Genomic DNA, 14,445 nt, shown 5'->3' on the forward strand with positions numbered 1-14,445 from the left:
ATAGGTTGAAATAGACAGAGTTCGGTCAAGAAAGTGTCGCTGGACATCCATGCAGCGAGATACTCAAGGTCATTCCTCGCATAACCATGAAAACAAATGAACATTTAAATATCTTGTTGCGTTAAAATAAAAGGTAACGCATTATTTACAATGTTTTCGATGTTGAATACCGTATTATAAAACATGAAACTGAGGCATCCATGTGTTGTATAGTGACATTTCGTTCAAAAATAGAACGCGTTATATGTTGAGCGATGCATATCTCTTTAACGTGTTTTAAGGAGTGCAAAAAGTTTAACCTTCTCTAAAAGTAGAAATGTTCGCAGTGCGTGAATTATCTCGCTCTTTTTAATCAATATGAAAACAAATCTTCACGGGAACGTGTATTGCGTGTGTAGGATTATTAAGATAATCTGACAAATAAGTAATTTGAAAACAAACGAATCTTTTTTTTAAATAGATACGGTGTGAAAAGTAATCAAACTTATATTATTCGATTTCGCAGTGCTATCTTCACCATCACTTAATAGCACGGTATAAGAGCATAATACGCAGGAGCATGACTTTTGTGAATCTCTCGGGTTTGGAAACTAGATGCTTCTTCGCAGATATGCAAAATTCTTACGAAAGTTACACTTAAGGGCAAAGCATACAACTTATATAACTTATACTTAGGCATAATACCTCAGTTTGAGTGGTGAATAGTTGAGAGTCGATGTATAGACTATGCAACGCTTTTATGACAGTTGGACATGGATTAAAATCTTCTTTGTAAAATTGTTCACTTCTTTTGTCAGGAGTAGTGTTTTGATTTGTCTGTATTTCAGTTCCTTGCCTTTCCTCTCTACACGCCTGTGTATGCCTATGTGTATCATCCTTGAAGCCTGATTTCTGAAGAACAATATTTTGTAGACTTTCCCATCATGACAAGTGTGGGACAAGCATTTCCGCACGGAAGGCCCGATTAAACAAACAAACAAAAACACTAATATCTGGAATATAAATAATAATTTCCAAAATTTGGAATTCAAATGTCTTAATATTAGAAATGTTGACTTTACAAAACTTGGACAACCATTGATGACAATAACGTCGACTCTCCAAAACTTGAAATACCAATGATGACAATAACGTCGACTCTCCAAAACTTGAAATACCAATGATGACAATAACGTCGACTCTCCAAAACTTGAAATACCAATGATGACAATAACGTCGACTCTCCAAAACTTGAAATACCAATGATGACAATAACGTCGACTCTCCAAAACTTGAAATACCAATGATGACAATAACGTCGACTCTCCAAAACTTGAAATACCAATGATGACAATAACGTCGACTCTCCAAAACTTGAAATACCAATGATGACAATAACGTCGACTCTCCAAAACTTGAAATACCAATGATGACAATAACGTCGACTCTCCAAAACTTGAAATACCAATGATGACAATAACGTCGACTCTCCAAAACTTGAAATACCAATGATGACAATAACGTCGACTCTCCAAAACTTGAAATACCAATGATGACAATAACGTCGACTCTCCAAAACTTGAAATACCAATGATGATAATAATGTTAATTTGTTTAAACTTGGAATACCAATGATGATAATAATGTTAATTTGTTTAAACTTGGAATACCAATGATGATAATAATGTTAATTTGTTTAAACTTGGAATACCAATGATGATAATAATGTTAATTTGTTTAAACTTGGAATACCAATGATGATAATAATGTTGACTTTCCAAAACTTGGAATACCAATGATTAAATAATGTCGACTTTCCACCACTTGGAATACAAATGATGATAATAATGTCGATATTGCAACACTTGGAATACCAATGATGACAATAAGGTTGACTTTCCAAAACTTGGAATACCAATGATGATAATAATGTTGACTTTCCAACACTTGGAATACCAATGATGATAATAATGTCGACTTTCTAGCACTTGGAATACCAATGATGATAATAATGTTAATTTATTTAAACTTGGAATACCAATGATGATAATAATGTCGACTTTCCAACACTTGGAATACCAATGATGATAATAATGTCGACTTTCCAACACTTGGAATACCAATGATGATAATAATGTCGACTTTACAACACTTGGAATACCAATGATAATAATAATGTTGGCTTTCCAACACTTGGAATACCAAAGGTTATAATAATGTCGACTTTGCAACACTTGGAATACCAATGATGATAATAATAATGTTGGCTTTCCAACACTTGGAATACCAATGATGATAATAATGTCGACTTTACAACACTTGGAATACCAATGATAATAATAATGTTGGCTTTCCAACACTTGGAATACCAAAGATTATAATAATGTCGACTTTGCAACACTTGGAATACCAATGATGATAATAATAATGTTGGCTTTCCAACACTTGGAATACCAAAGGTTATAATAATGTCGACTTTGCAACACTTGGAATACCAATGATGATAATAATAATGTTGGCTTTACAACACTTGGAATACCAAAGGTTATAATAATGTCGACTTTCCAACACTTGGAATACCAAAGGTTATAATAATGTCGACTTTCCAACACTTGGAATACAAATGATGATAATAATGTTGACTTTCCAACACTTGGAATACAAATGATGATAATAATGTCGACTTTCCAACACTTGGAATACCAATGATGATAATAATGTCGACTTTCCAACACTTGGAATACCAAAGGTGATAATAATGTCGACTTTCCGAAACTTGGAATACCAATGATGATAATAATGTTGACTTTCCAACACTTGGAATACCAAAGGTGATAATAATGTCGACTTTCCGAAACTTGGAATACCAATGATGATAATAATGTCTACTTTCCAACACTTGGAATACCAATGATGATAATAATGTCGACTTTCCAAAACTTGGAAAATCAATGATGATAATAATGTCGACTTTCCAACACTTGGAATACCAAAGGTGATAATAATGTCGACTTTCCAACACTTGGAATACCAAAGGTGATAATAATGTCGACTTTCCGAAACTTGGAATACCAATGATGATAATAATGTCGACTTTCCAACACTTGAAATACCAATGATGATAATAATGTTAATTTGTTTAAACTTGGAATACCAATGATGATAATAATGTCGACTTTCTAACACTTGGAATACCAACTATGATAATAATGTCGAATTTCAACACTTGGAATACCAATGATGATAATAATGTCGACTTTCCGAAACTTGGAATACCAATCGTGATAATAATGTTGACTTTTCAACACTTGGAATACAAATGATGATAATAATGTCGACTTTATAACACTTGGAATACCAATGGTGATAATAATGTCGACTTTCCAACACTTGGAATACCAATGGTGATAATAATATTGACTTTCCAAAACTTTGATTACCAATGTGTGATGATAATGTTTACTTTCCAAAACTTAAATTTCCAATGTGTGATAATAAAGCTCACATTCCAAAACTTGGAATATGCTACGAATGGTGATTAACTAATTTATTTAAATCCCTGTGTAGCATTACGTTGAATACATTATACGTTACATCTAGCTGCTGTTATTTTAAGACATAGTCAATAACAATATTGGCATCCTCTACGGATTGGCGAATGACATAACTGTTTTGCAAACATATGCAAAAAACCGGCTGACTTTACATGATTCCCAGACACGCGTGACGCATCAATATAACCTTCAGGGCCCAGGGCTAACCTTAAATTTAGGGTAACATTGCTGCTGCAAAGCAGTGCTGGTCGCTCGTGACGGGTGTGGTGGGGAGGGGAAAACAAGAAAACCACACTATGAATATGTTGGGTCGTCCAATGGGTGAGTGATGGTCTAGAAATAATAAAGCAGATACAGATACAGTTCAAAATAACATACCCTGTATTACGTGACAGGTGCATCTAAATATAATCTATACTTTCTGTAAGATTTGGTTTTACCTGTTGGATTTGCAGGATATACACTGATAAATAACTGTTACATTTTATATTACAGCCTTAATACATTCTGATGCGTAATCGATCAGCTAGAGCATTCAATTTATTTAAATGAAGCGCCTAAAGTCAGGTGGGTGATAAAGATGATTACATCGGCAGCTAAAGCCTCCTTTATAGACTTCAGACCCACACAAGCACACATTTGGGATACGTGAGAACAATGGTACCACTCTACACATGACTGCCCTTACACATGATTGTATTGTGGTCACTTATTGATACTCGCCTGTTGTGTAGAGCGTTAATATGATGCCGGATCAGTGACCAATTTAATGGACGAACCCCTTTGTTCGAAACAATGGTACCACTTTTGTGAATAGCCTGTCGCAAAATCTAATCGGCATCAAACGAACAAAGCATTACGTAATCTATTGCCACTCTATGTTTATTAAAAGTTATTTGGTTATCAAAGTAATTATAAACAGGTCATGTATCGATATGATTGAGAGAATAGCTTTTGACACTTAAAGAAAAAAGAAGAAGACGACGAAACGGAACAATAATGGTGATCTCGAATCGTGAGTGGGTTGAAAATCTACCCCATTTTCGACAGCTATAAATATTAAAAGATTTCACCCACATACTATTTCTTTTAGGATATTTTTTCGTTACAGCTCTGTTCACTTAGTAATTAAGAATCAAATTGGATTTTAAGCTTAATTCATAGTTCCAACAGCTAGCGATAATCAGGGCGATAAATTACGTTTTAGGATTGGTTAAGATTATTGGCCAATGAAATCGGAACTGTATAGTACAATGAGGAAGAACCAGCGATCCATTTTTTATTAAGTATTTGATTCAGTGATAACATCTAAAACAGCTCTCTTATTCCCTTGACGCGGGTCTTAATTATTCTTTTGTTTTAATCTTTAATGTGATGGTTGAACTTTGAATTGGACGGTGAATATATAATATGAATAGCTACTTCAATAGCAGGCGATGTCGTTCTCATGTTCATTACTTATTTGCTTTAGACGATGCGTCCCACTGTCCCTTGCGAGTCATCAAGGTAGTCCAATCCATTCTCTATTGTACAGTACATATTAATGGTGCATTTTGAACACAAAAATATCTGATTAAACATGGCAACCAAGAACGGTAAACTGATGGAGTAGCAATCAGAAAGGAGGTGAAGTGATGTTATTCCAACATACTTGAGAGTGACATGGTTATAGTAAACAACAGACATAAACATCTGGAAGAAACATAAGGAGCTCCTTCATGTAAAGATGAGTTGACATAGGCTAGACGTAGAACAAATAACCGCCGCAAAAGCTTTAAATATGTACAATAGTTAGCATTGAGGCAATACATTGGTTGAATAATCTCTTGATGGTGAAAAGAAAGTTAAATGCTCTATTCCTATAAATCCTATGCAACCCCGGCCTCATAATGTGTAATTGATAACTTAAAGGATATTCAGCGATTTGCTCATCCGTAAAATTATCTTGCACCATTGTTAGTAGCATAATAATTATATTATTATAATTATTATAATATAATTATTATATTTTGTGCTAACATTCACAGCATGCTAGTGGAAAAGCCCAAAGACGTGTATCAAATGCAAAATAGGACACTTTAAACAAAACTGTAAATATCTGTACTTAAGTAAGGAAATTAGCTACATGTATTTGAATGGGTGCTTCAACTTTGTCAATCCGGCTATTTTCCTCGTTGCACAAGCAATTTATAAACTTTTTTTTTAAATTTTTGACTACAATCACTGAATGGGTCTTTAATTACTTTCATTTTAATTCGGTCTATGATATTTCATATGTTTATATTCATATTTTATATTTCAATATGTTCATATTTCACATTTATGACATTACCGCAGATACTTTGTGAATATGTAATGAATGTATATTATGATGGAAAGTGATGGATAAACCTCCTATGTGTCATTGAACATGTTTAAAACTAATCTGCTAAGAGGTTACATAAGAAGTTTAACAACCCTAACCTTGACATGAAATCTAGGCTCCGTAGATATGGCAAACTACATTTTGTGTTTCCCTTTGTTAAGACGGCTAATTTGGGACCATTTTCATTGCAAGTGCAGCATTTTTACAATTTTACTCATGTACAATTTTGTTTTTACCCTTTGACCTTTTTTGACCTATATCTCATTGATTAGGCATTCTAATTGTGGCTCCTGTCGGATTCTGAATCTACTCACCCCTGCTTGTTACTTAAAGCAAAAAAATAATCTTAGCCAAACGGCCATTTTCCTCGACTATGGAACAGTCGGCATTTTTCAATCAACTTTGAAAACAGAGAAGTGCCAATCAATGTGATGCAGTGAGTTCGTATATCTTATATGTACATAGAAATTTAATTATAATTATACAGGGACTGACAACAAGTTAGGGTATCAAGATCTTTTCATGAGATGCAAAACGTTCGTGACACAAGACGTATACATGTCTATACACTTCTCATAATCAGGTAATGCAAAATTCAACACCGAGATATTAAATCAGCCAATAGTATAACTAAACCATAAACCATTGGTTTTGAGTTCATACAAAACACAAAATACAACGACTGCATTGCATTGCAGTCTCAATAAAACACGAGATACATTCACATATTTATATGAAATGTTCTTATAAGGCTATGGAAATAATCAGTCAGGAAAAGATAGTTGTCAATATTAACTGAATCAAAATTATGTTCAGCATAATCGTGTACGTTACAAACAGCACGCATGAAAGTAACTCATAGAAGGAGAAGCTGTGTCAATTATGCGCGTGCCTGGAGGATGCATTTCATAGTCTAAATTTGGATTGAAGTAAAATGCGAGTTTTGAATATCATCAGATGGATGAATAGTAATTTCTGATTGGTTAATAATATTCCGTCTGATGGCGCATATTGCAAAAACCCTTTAGGGATGTATTACAGTAGAAGCCTTGCGATTGAAACAACCTGCAACAAACGGCAATGTTTACATAATACGTCTGCATTAATAACACCAAAGGATTGACTTGAAGTTCAATCGCTGGCGATGGGCGACTGATCAATCAAATAGAGCTTGCCAATCAAATAGAGCGTTATATATTGCCACGTAAAGTATGATCAAAGCCATTGGCCAACAAGCAATTAGTTGGCCAAAGCGATAACGGTAGCGATTGAGCTATACGTTCAGTTTTACCATCATAAATGTAAATAAGTAATAAATAATGTGATAAAATATAATTTCTATTCACACGATAGGTCCTTAGGTCAAAAACAATTGTTATCATATTCATATGATTGTGGTTGAGGACTTAACCGATATAGCTACGCCATGGTTTTCAATCACTTCTACTTAAACAAAGTTTGCTTTTTGACTTATGAGATCTCCTGTGGTGACCGCATAATTATACAGGTTGGCACCCACTACCACGAAATGAGCGTAAAGTCGCAAGTTGCTAGTTTAGGGACATCCTGGCTGACTCTAATTTGATGTTCTTTTTCTGCAGCGCCACCTGTACAAGCCAGTAGTAATGTACTTCGTGAATGGCCCATTCTGCCCCCATTCTCAAAGACCATACAGACATACTGACTTGAACAGGTGTGTGGGTGAAACAAAGAACACCAACGCAGTAGCCAGGCGTCTCGAAACTACCAACCTGCGACTTTATGCTCATTAAGGAAGCAGGTCACGTGTAGCCAGCCACAGGCAGTACATGACCCAGACGGATAATAAGTAAAACAAGATAAGCTTGTGCTGTGGTGTAGTTCCTAGGAAGCGACCTTCGCTTGCGACATTTGATTGTCAAATGTTATTATCACCAATTGAGGCTCTTAAAAAGGCGATGCAAATTTTCAGGCACTTGTAACGTATTGTAGTACGTCTAAGTCCTGCTATAATTAATTGCATTATTTTGAATATGGAATGTGATTTGAGCTTTTATATCAATAATAATTCGCATGCTTCTATCGCGCAAAGTAAATCTAAAGAAACTGGGAAGAATAAGTACATGAAACAAATGATTATCATAGTTTTTGGAAATAATACAATGAGTTGTCGTTGATCCCTTTTTGATTGTTTGTGTGTGAAACATGGAGATGTGACAATCATGCTGTATCATAAGATGTATGAAAATAACGATAATTATTTTTAGTTTTCAACATAAGTGATCTTCTGTGTATTACCAATTGTTATGCTACATGTTTATACGGAACCCCTACGGAACCCCTAAGATCCAGGGTGTTTAGCCGATTATTCAATACATCAACCCTTATCTCATTCTTTCCCGTTTACAGATATAAAATAATCATTACTTAGACGCGTGATCGCTGTCATAATACGATACATATTTCATGGACATTATGGAGGTCGTTCTGCAGACGAAGATCACGCGATTATTTTCTAATTTAAAAAAGTCATTATACGCAACCAATTTGTACCAACTAAATTCTGTATCCGTATGTAAATTCTATATTTATCGAGCAGTGCATTCGAACAAGTCACATAATGAATCACCATTTTATGTGATTATTTATCGGGCATTGCCTTCTACCAAGTCACACAATGAACCCTCATTTTATATGCTTAAAAAAAGTGGATGTATCCAATCCGAAGGTAATATTGTCATAATTTGTCTGGCACTTTCTTCAAACTGTCCAGTTGTCCTTGATATCACTCATCTAATATATTGCTGATAGCTATCGATAGGCAAGTGAAGCATGCTTGGAACGATAAGGGCTCAAATCCGTCATGGTGACGAATTTGATAGCTTTTGAGGGCATCCATTCCCAGCATGCATCACTATCGATCGCTACCAACAATATACAATAATGAAACAGCGTTTCCCCGGAGCGTTTCCCCGTGAGTCTTTGAACTTGTTCGCCTTGTACATGCGTGTCGATAAAGTTAAATGCAGAAATCAAGTTCATATTATTACACGTACGCAGACAGAACATAATGTGGCATTTATTAATGAAATTCAGGAGGGGGGATTGGTGGGTTGTTGTTTTTGCTTTGTTTTTTAAGAAGAACAGGAAGATTATAATTCTGGATGTGCCTTTTTATTTAATTTTATTTTTGTATCAAATTAATTGCAGAATTATCGTACCTTAATGTTGATAATAATGTCGACTTTCCAAAACTTTAAATACCAATGGTGATAATTGTATCACTCCTGGAATATCGATGGTGATAATACTGTGGACTTTCCAAAACGGTCAATATCAAAATTGATAATAATGTTGACTTTCTAACACTTAGACTACCAATGGTGATACTAATTTCCAAATATGAAGACCAATAATGCTCACTTTCCAATATACTAACGCTAATAATAACACTTTCAAAAACAAATAGGGATAATAATGTCGACTTTCCAAAACCTGAATTACCAATAGTGATAATACTGTTGACTTTCCAAAACTTGGATTACCAATAGTAATAATAATTTCGGCTTTCTAAAACTTGGAATACTGGTATCAACTCTAATATGGATATACTTAATTTCAATGATTAAGATACAGATGAATACTATAGCCATGCACTTACTGTTCTGCACCTAATTTAGGCTTTGCAGACATAGATCACACCTAAGTGTACACCTCGGCCCTTGAAGTACGAAAGTGTTATTCAACATAATATATAAAATCGTCAACTTGGTCGCGTTGATTAATATCATAACTATCAAATTGCATCAACTCTATAAGCTGCTGATAATTCTAACACCCCCGGTCCTCAAATTAAATGTTTTTTTATCTCAGCAGGTGTATATTTTGCACCTAGTTTAGGCTTTGAGTTATGATCAGTGCAGACATAGCTCACACCTAAGTGTACACCTCGGTACTGACCCTTTTGAAGTAAGAAAGTGTTATTCAACATTTAAAAAATCGCCAACTTGGTCGCGTTGATTAATATCATAACTATCGAATTGCATCAACTCTATAAGCTGATAATTCTACCACCTCCGGTCCTCAAGCTACAATTAACTCCAGCAGGTGTATATTTACTCCGTATATTATGATTCTCAGAGTTCTCTTTTACTTAATAACATGCGATAACGTCACAACATAACCTATCCGAAAGGATTTTTACTGTTACATAGCCGACATCCATTTCAAAATCTTTTAGATTTCATAAATTTAAACAAAATTGCTTAAGCATTTAAGTGTAATCATCGATGTAATCATCTACGATGAAACTACGACGTATTAATCATTTAAACCCGTATAATACGGATTCGGTTCGCGAACGCGGTTTGGTCCCAACATGGACCATAGATATCGTCTTATTACAATGCTATGCATTGTTATATTTTTCATTTGATTATTATTATTTTAGCTCAATTGGAACAATTTCTTGGAAAAATATTTAAATTTAATTCAAAACTTTTATTATTTTGTAACCACAAGTGAGAATTTGGTTCATGGTAAAAAAAAAATATTTGAAACACAAAAAGCGTCCCAATAAGAAATGAAGTGACATAACATTCTAGCACTTAACCCAAATATTACAAATATATATTTCAAACTTACCTAAAGGAAGTTCCACGGTAGTAATAACGCTGTTAATAAATTCCTGATGTTACACTGTAAATGTTCAAAACGGGTTTGACGGATTAAGATATAGGTACCTTCCTCATCGAGTCTGACGCCGATATGCGGTTGCTATGAGAAGCAGGCTCATACTAACTATTCCAGACAACTACTGCATTGCACCACGTACGCTCAAACACCGACCTGTGTGTGTGTCGTTGACTTGCTTCCACCACTCAGGCTTTATTCTATTTTACATTTTTTCATCTAATTGCTTTCGTACAATGACGTAGATTATGTCCTGCAACGGCATTTAAGGTTTTCCTTGCGGATACTTAAGTCTCGCGTGGATTCGATCTCGTCGGTGTGAAGAGATGGTGTACCTTGGAGACCATTTGTTTGCTGATTGTCAAGCGTTAGCCGCTTTAAAACACGATGAAAGCTGCAGCAATTGAGCTTATGGTTAAGACATGAATGTTTGCTACATACCATGTGTACAATAATCCCTTTTTCTACCTGTATTGTAAGAAAACGTATTATACACTCTGTCCTCCATGAGCAGATATACACGGTACAATTTCGAGTTGGCACTCTTTTGATAAACTCTTTGTTTCCAGCAGACAAATAAAATATCACGCGTTGAATCTGGGCTTCATCCAGGTCGGTCATAATTCTCAGTCTGGATTCTCAATAGGCTTTACAATAAGTACAATCTGTAAAAGCACGACTAATTAGTGAAGGACCTCTTGATATTTTTACTTAGATTATCGTATCAATCTCAACTTAAAGGGGCATTTCGTGATCCACAGCCTCATCCCAAAACAAGTTGAGATTTTTACACCACTGGATACCTCTGGCTACATAATGTTTATGTACCAAATATTTCTTGCAGATTAATTCGTTTAGCAAAAATATCGCCAAATTTGAATTTCGTTCTGGTGCACCAGAACGAAATTACAACACATTGTCTATGGAGCAGTGTAATACACATAATCATGCATAACGCGCAAACGCAAAATCGGAATCAACTGAAATTTTGGAAATAAGCTTTTTTCGTGGATATCTACTGAAAAATGTCATAAAAAGAGGATGCTAGGATCACGAAATCCTCCTTTAAAGCAGCAATTTATGATTTTTATACATGTCAGGGATGTAATAATCGGGAATTACTTTACTTTCCGTATTTTATCATAAAACTTTTCTCTGAATTGCATTTAGTCCAATTTAAAAAGATCATGCTCATTTCCACGATTAGTGTTTGCACGACTAGCTCTCTTTGAGTCTGCTTTCACAAACCTAGTTTTGAAAAGAGTTATATTAAGTATGCTATATTTGACTATTTTTACTTATTTTGCTTATAGTTATTCGCTACAAAAGAGTTTCCATGCTGAAGCCCGATATGTTATTGACCAGGTAGCAGACATCAATATGCAAACAAATAAATTTCTATTGGGCATAGTTTGTGAGAAATTAGGTTTCAGGAAATGAGGAGTTTGGTTACAAACGCTAACTCCAAAGGCTGCTTTATGTAAAATTTGAAGATATTCAAACAACTGGGATAAAGCAAAGAAGATTTGAATTTACTACCAGCGCCGATGTGGCCAATGCCAACAAGAACGTCACACATGGCGCCATAATTCTGTTCTCCACTTTATCCTTGACACTCTCTGTGAAGTTAGCGATTCCTCCTGAACCTTCTAAATTGTGATCTTGCCGGTACATCTGAAGTTGTGGGGACCAAAATCCCATCTGACATCCTGGGTACCCAGCAAAGACCTGATCTGGTCCTCGTCAACTGCGCTTCCCAAAAAATCATTATCATTGAGCTTACCATCCCTTTTGAACAAAACATCCATAATGCTCAATGTCTACAAGACGAACAAATATGCTGCTTTGGTCATGGACGGGAACAGAATTATGACGCCAAACTTCTATGTATTGAAATTTGTAGTCGACGTCGAGGCCTTATCTCCGAGAAAAACAAGTGCAATATTGATTCCCTCATATATTATTTTCCCTCTTATAACACGACACCAAGGGGCGAGCAACAAAAAAGCATTTGCAAAAAACTTCCAAAAGAAACAAGTAAACGTGCAATTCTGGGTTTCTGTACAATACGACTGGTCTGTTAATATAAATGCTCTGGTTTACACTTTTTGAATTACTTTTTCCTTTAAAATGTTTGTAAAATGTATTTTACTGAAGGTATATTTTCTTGTACATATTGGATGTTTTGTATGTAATAGTATTTATGCTACTGCGGAGATGTTGGGATGCCATATTGTTTACACGGGTGCTTGATGACATGTAGGACTGTATTCATTTTAAAGAAAAGTTGAACACTGATGGCGCTATTTATCTTAAATCTTGTTTGCATCTTTACAAGGGGTAGACACTTGTATAATGGCATTAAAACGTCGTACAAATAAGTAATATATAGCAAAGAAATTTTCAAAAATACTTTTTATCATGAAATGAAATGAAGAACTCATATTATTGAGCTAAATTAAATTAAAAATATAAATAGCGCCCTCAATTTTCACACAAATATACAGTTAATAGAATAAAAATTGCCACAAAACGGCAGAAAAGATGACAAATTTGATAAAGAAATGAAACTCCGGAAACTCTAAGTTATAGGATTAAAGAAAGGTTGAACACTGATGGCGCTATTTATCTTAAATCTTGTTTGCATCTTTACAAGGGGTAGACACTTGTATAATGGCATTGGAACGTCATAAAAATCAGTAACATATAGCAAAGACATTTTCAAACTACTTTTAGCATGAAATGAAATGGAAATGAATAACTCATATATTATTGAGCTAAATTAAATTGAAAAATATCAATAGCGCCCTCAATTTTCACACAAATATACAGTTAATAGAATAACAAGTACCACAAAAAGGCAGACAAGATGAAAATTTGATAAAGAAACGAAAATCTATATATGAGTATATTAGCGTGGTAGCTGTTGCTATTGTAAAGGTCTAGAATTGAAAATTATGTAATGTTTTGTAGAAATGATCACATCAAACAAATGTCTACTCCATTCTCCAGTCTGGATTAAGTGTTTTCTTTTCAATGGTGTTCTTAATGTTTGTCTGTTTTTTCAATGATGCGATAAAGATTAAAATGATCAAATAAATAAAGCACATGGGGAAACTCCCCTCCTCAACCCCCCCCCCCCCCCACACACACACACACACAACCGCCCTCGCACCCCTAAACCCCCACTCACCCCTCTCTTCACGGCACACACGGATAGACACCAAAAAACTGTACTGTACGCGGGGAGAGCGTGGCGCAATGGTTAGGGTACTTGCCTTTAGTGCATGAGGTCCCGGGTTCAATTCCCGGCGGTGGCGAATTGCTGGGATATTGACTTAAAAAAAAGTCTGAAATTAATTGGCAACTTCTGTAGATTAAATTCAGACTTCCGCTCTCCCCATGGTTCATTTAGAATTGAGTAAATGAATCGTGAAAGTACTCCGTCCTTCAGAGGGGACGTTAAGCAGTCGGTTCCGTGTGCAGAGAGCCATACTTGTACATGTATCTCGCAGCCAGTTTCGAAAAGAGTAGGGTGTTAACCCCTGACTGTTCCCAACCCGTCCCGGTGTTCAAATGGACCCCAATGGAAATAAGTTTCAATAGAGGCTTTCTTGGGTTATCCAGGGTTGTCAAAACCCGAACAAATCAAATCAAATCCCACTATGGGCACTAGTCGAGGAGGATGAGCAAACTGAATCACAAATATCGCATTACCATTCTATTCTCTGCTTTCTATCCAATTCTAATCTATTTTGTTTGCGCTATTATTATGGGTCTAATCTCAAGAATGAAATGTCATGTTTAACGATAATCATTGTTTGAGTTTTAACCTTCAATAATCGAAATTCTCACTACCAATCTTGTTAAAATGTA

At 35.2% G+C, this 14,445-nt stretch overlaps 1 protein-coding gene across 1 annotated transcript in view; it reads right to left on the reverse strand.

Annotated features, from left to right (window-relative positions):
* The window catches only part of LOC140172537 (uncharacterized), a 172,601-nt gene extending 161,903 nt beyond the window's left edge, over positions 1 to 10,698 (reverse strand). The window contains exon 1 of the mRNA XM_072195683.1: positions 10,522 to 10,698. The gene's annotated coding sequence lies outside the window, so the exon portion shown is untranslated. The remainder of the gene's footprint in view (positions 1 to 10,521) is intronic.
* Between the last annotated feature and the right edge of the window lie 3,747 nt (positions 10,699 to 14,445).

This window comes from Amphiura filiformis, chromosome 16 (assembly GCF_039555335.1).
Source record: "Amphiura filiformis chromosome 16, Afil_fr2py, whole genome shotgun sequence".
NCBI lineage: Eukaryota > Metazoa > Echinodermata > Ophiuroidea > Amphilepidida > Amphiuridae > Amphiura > Amphiura filiformis.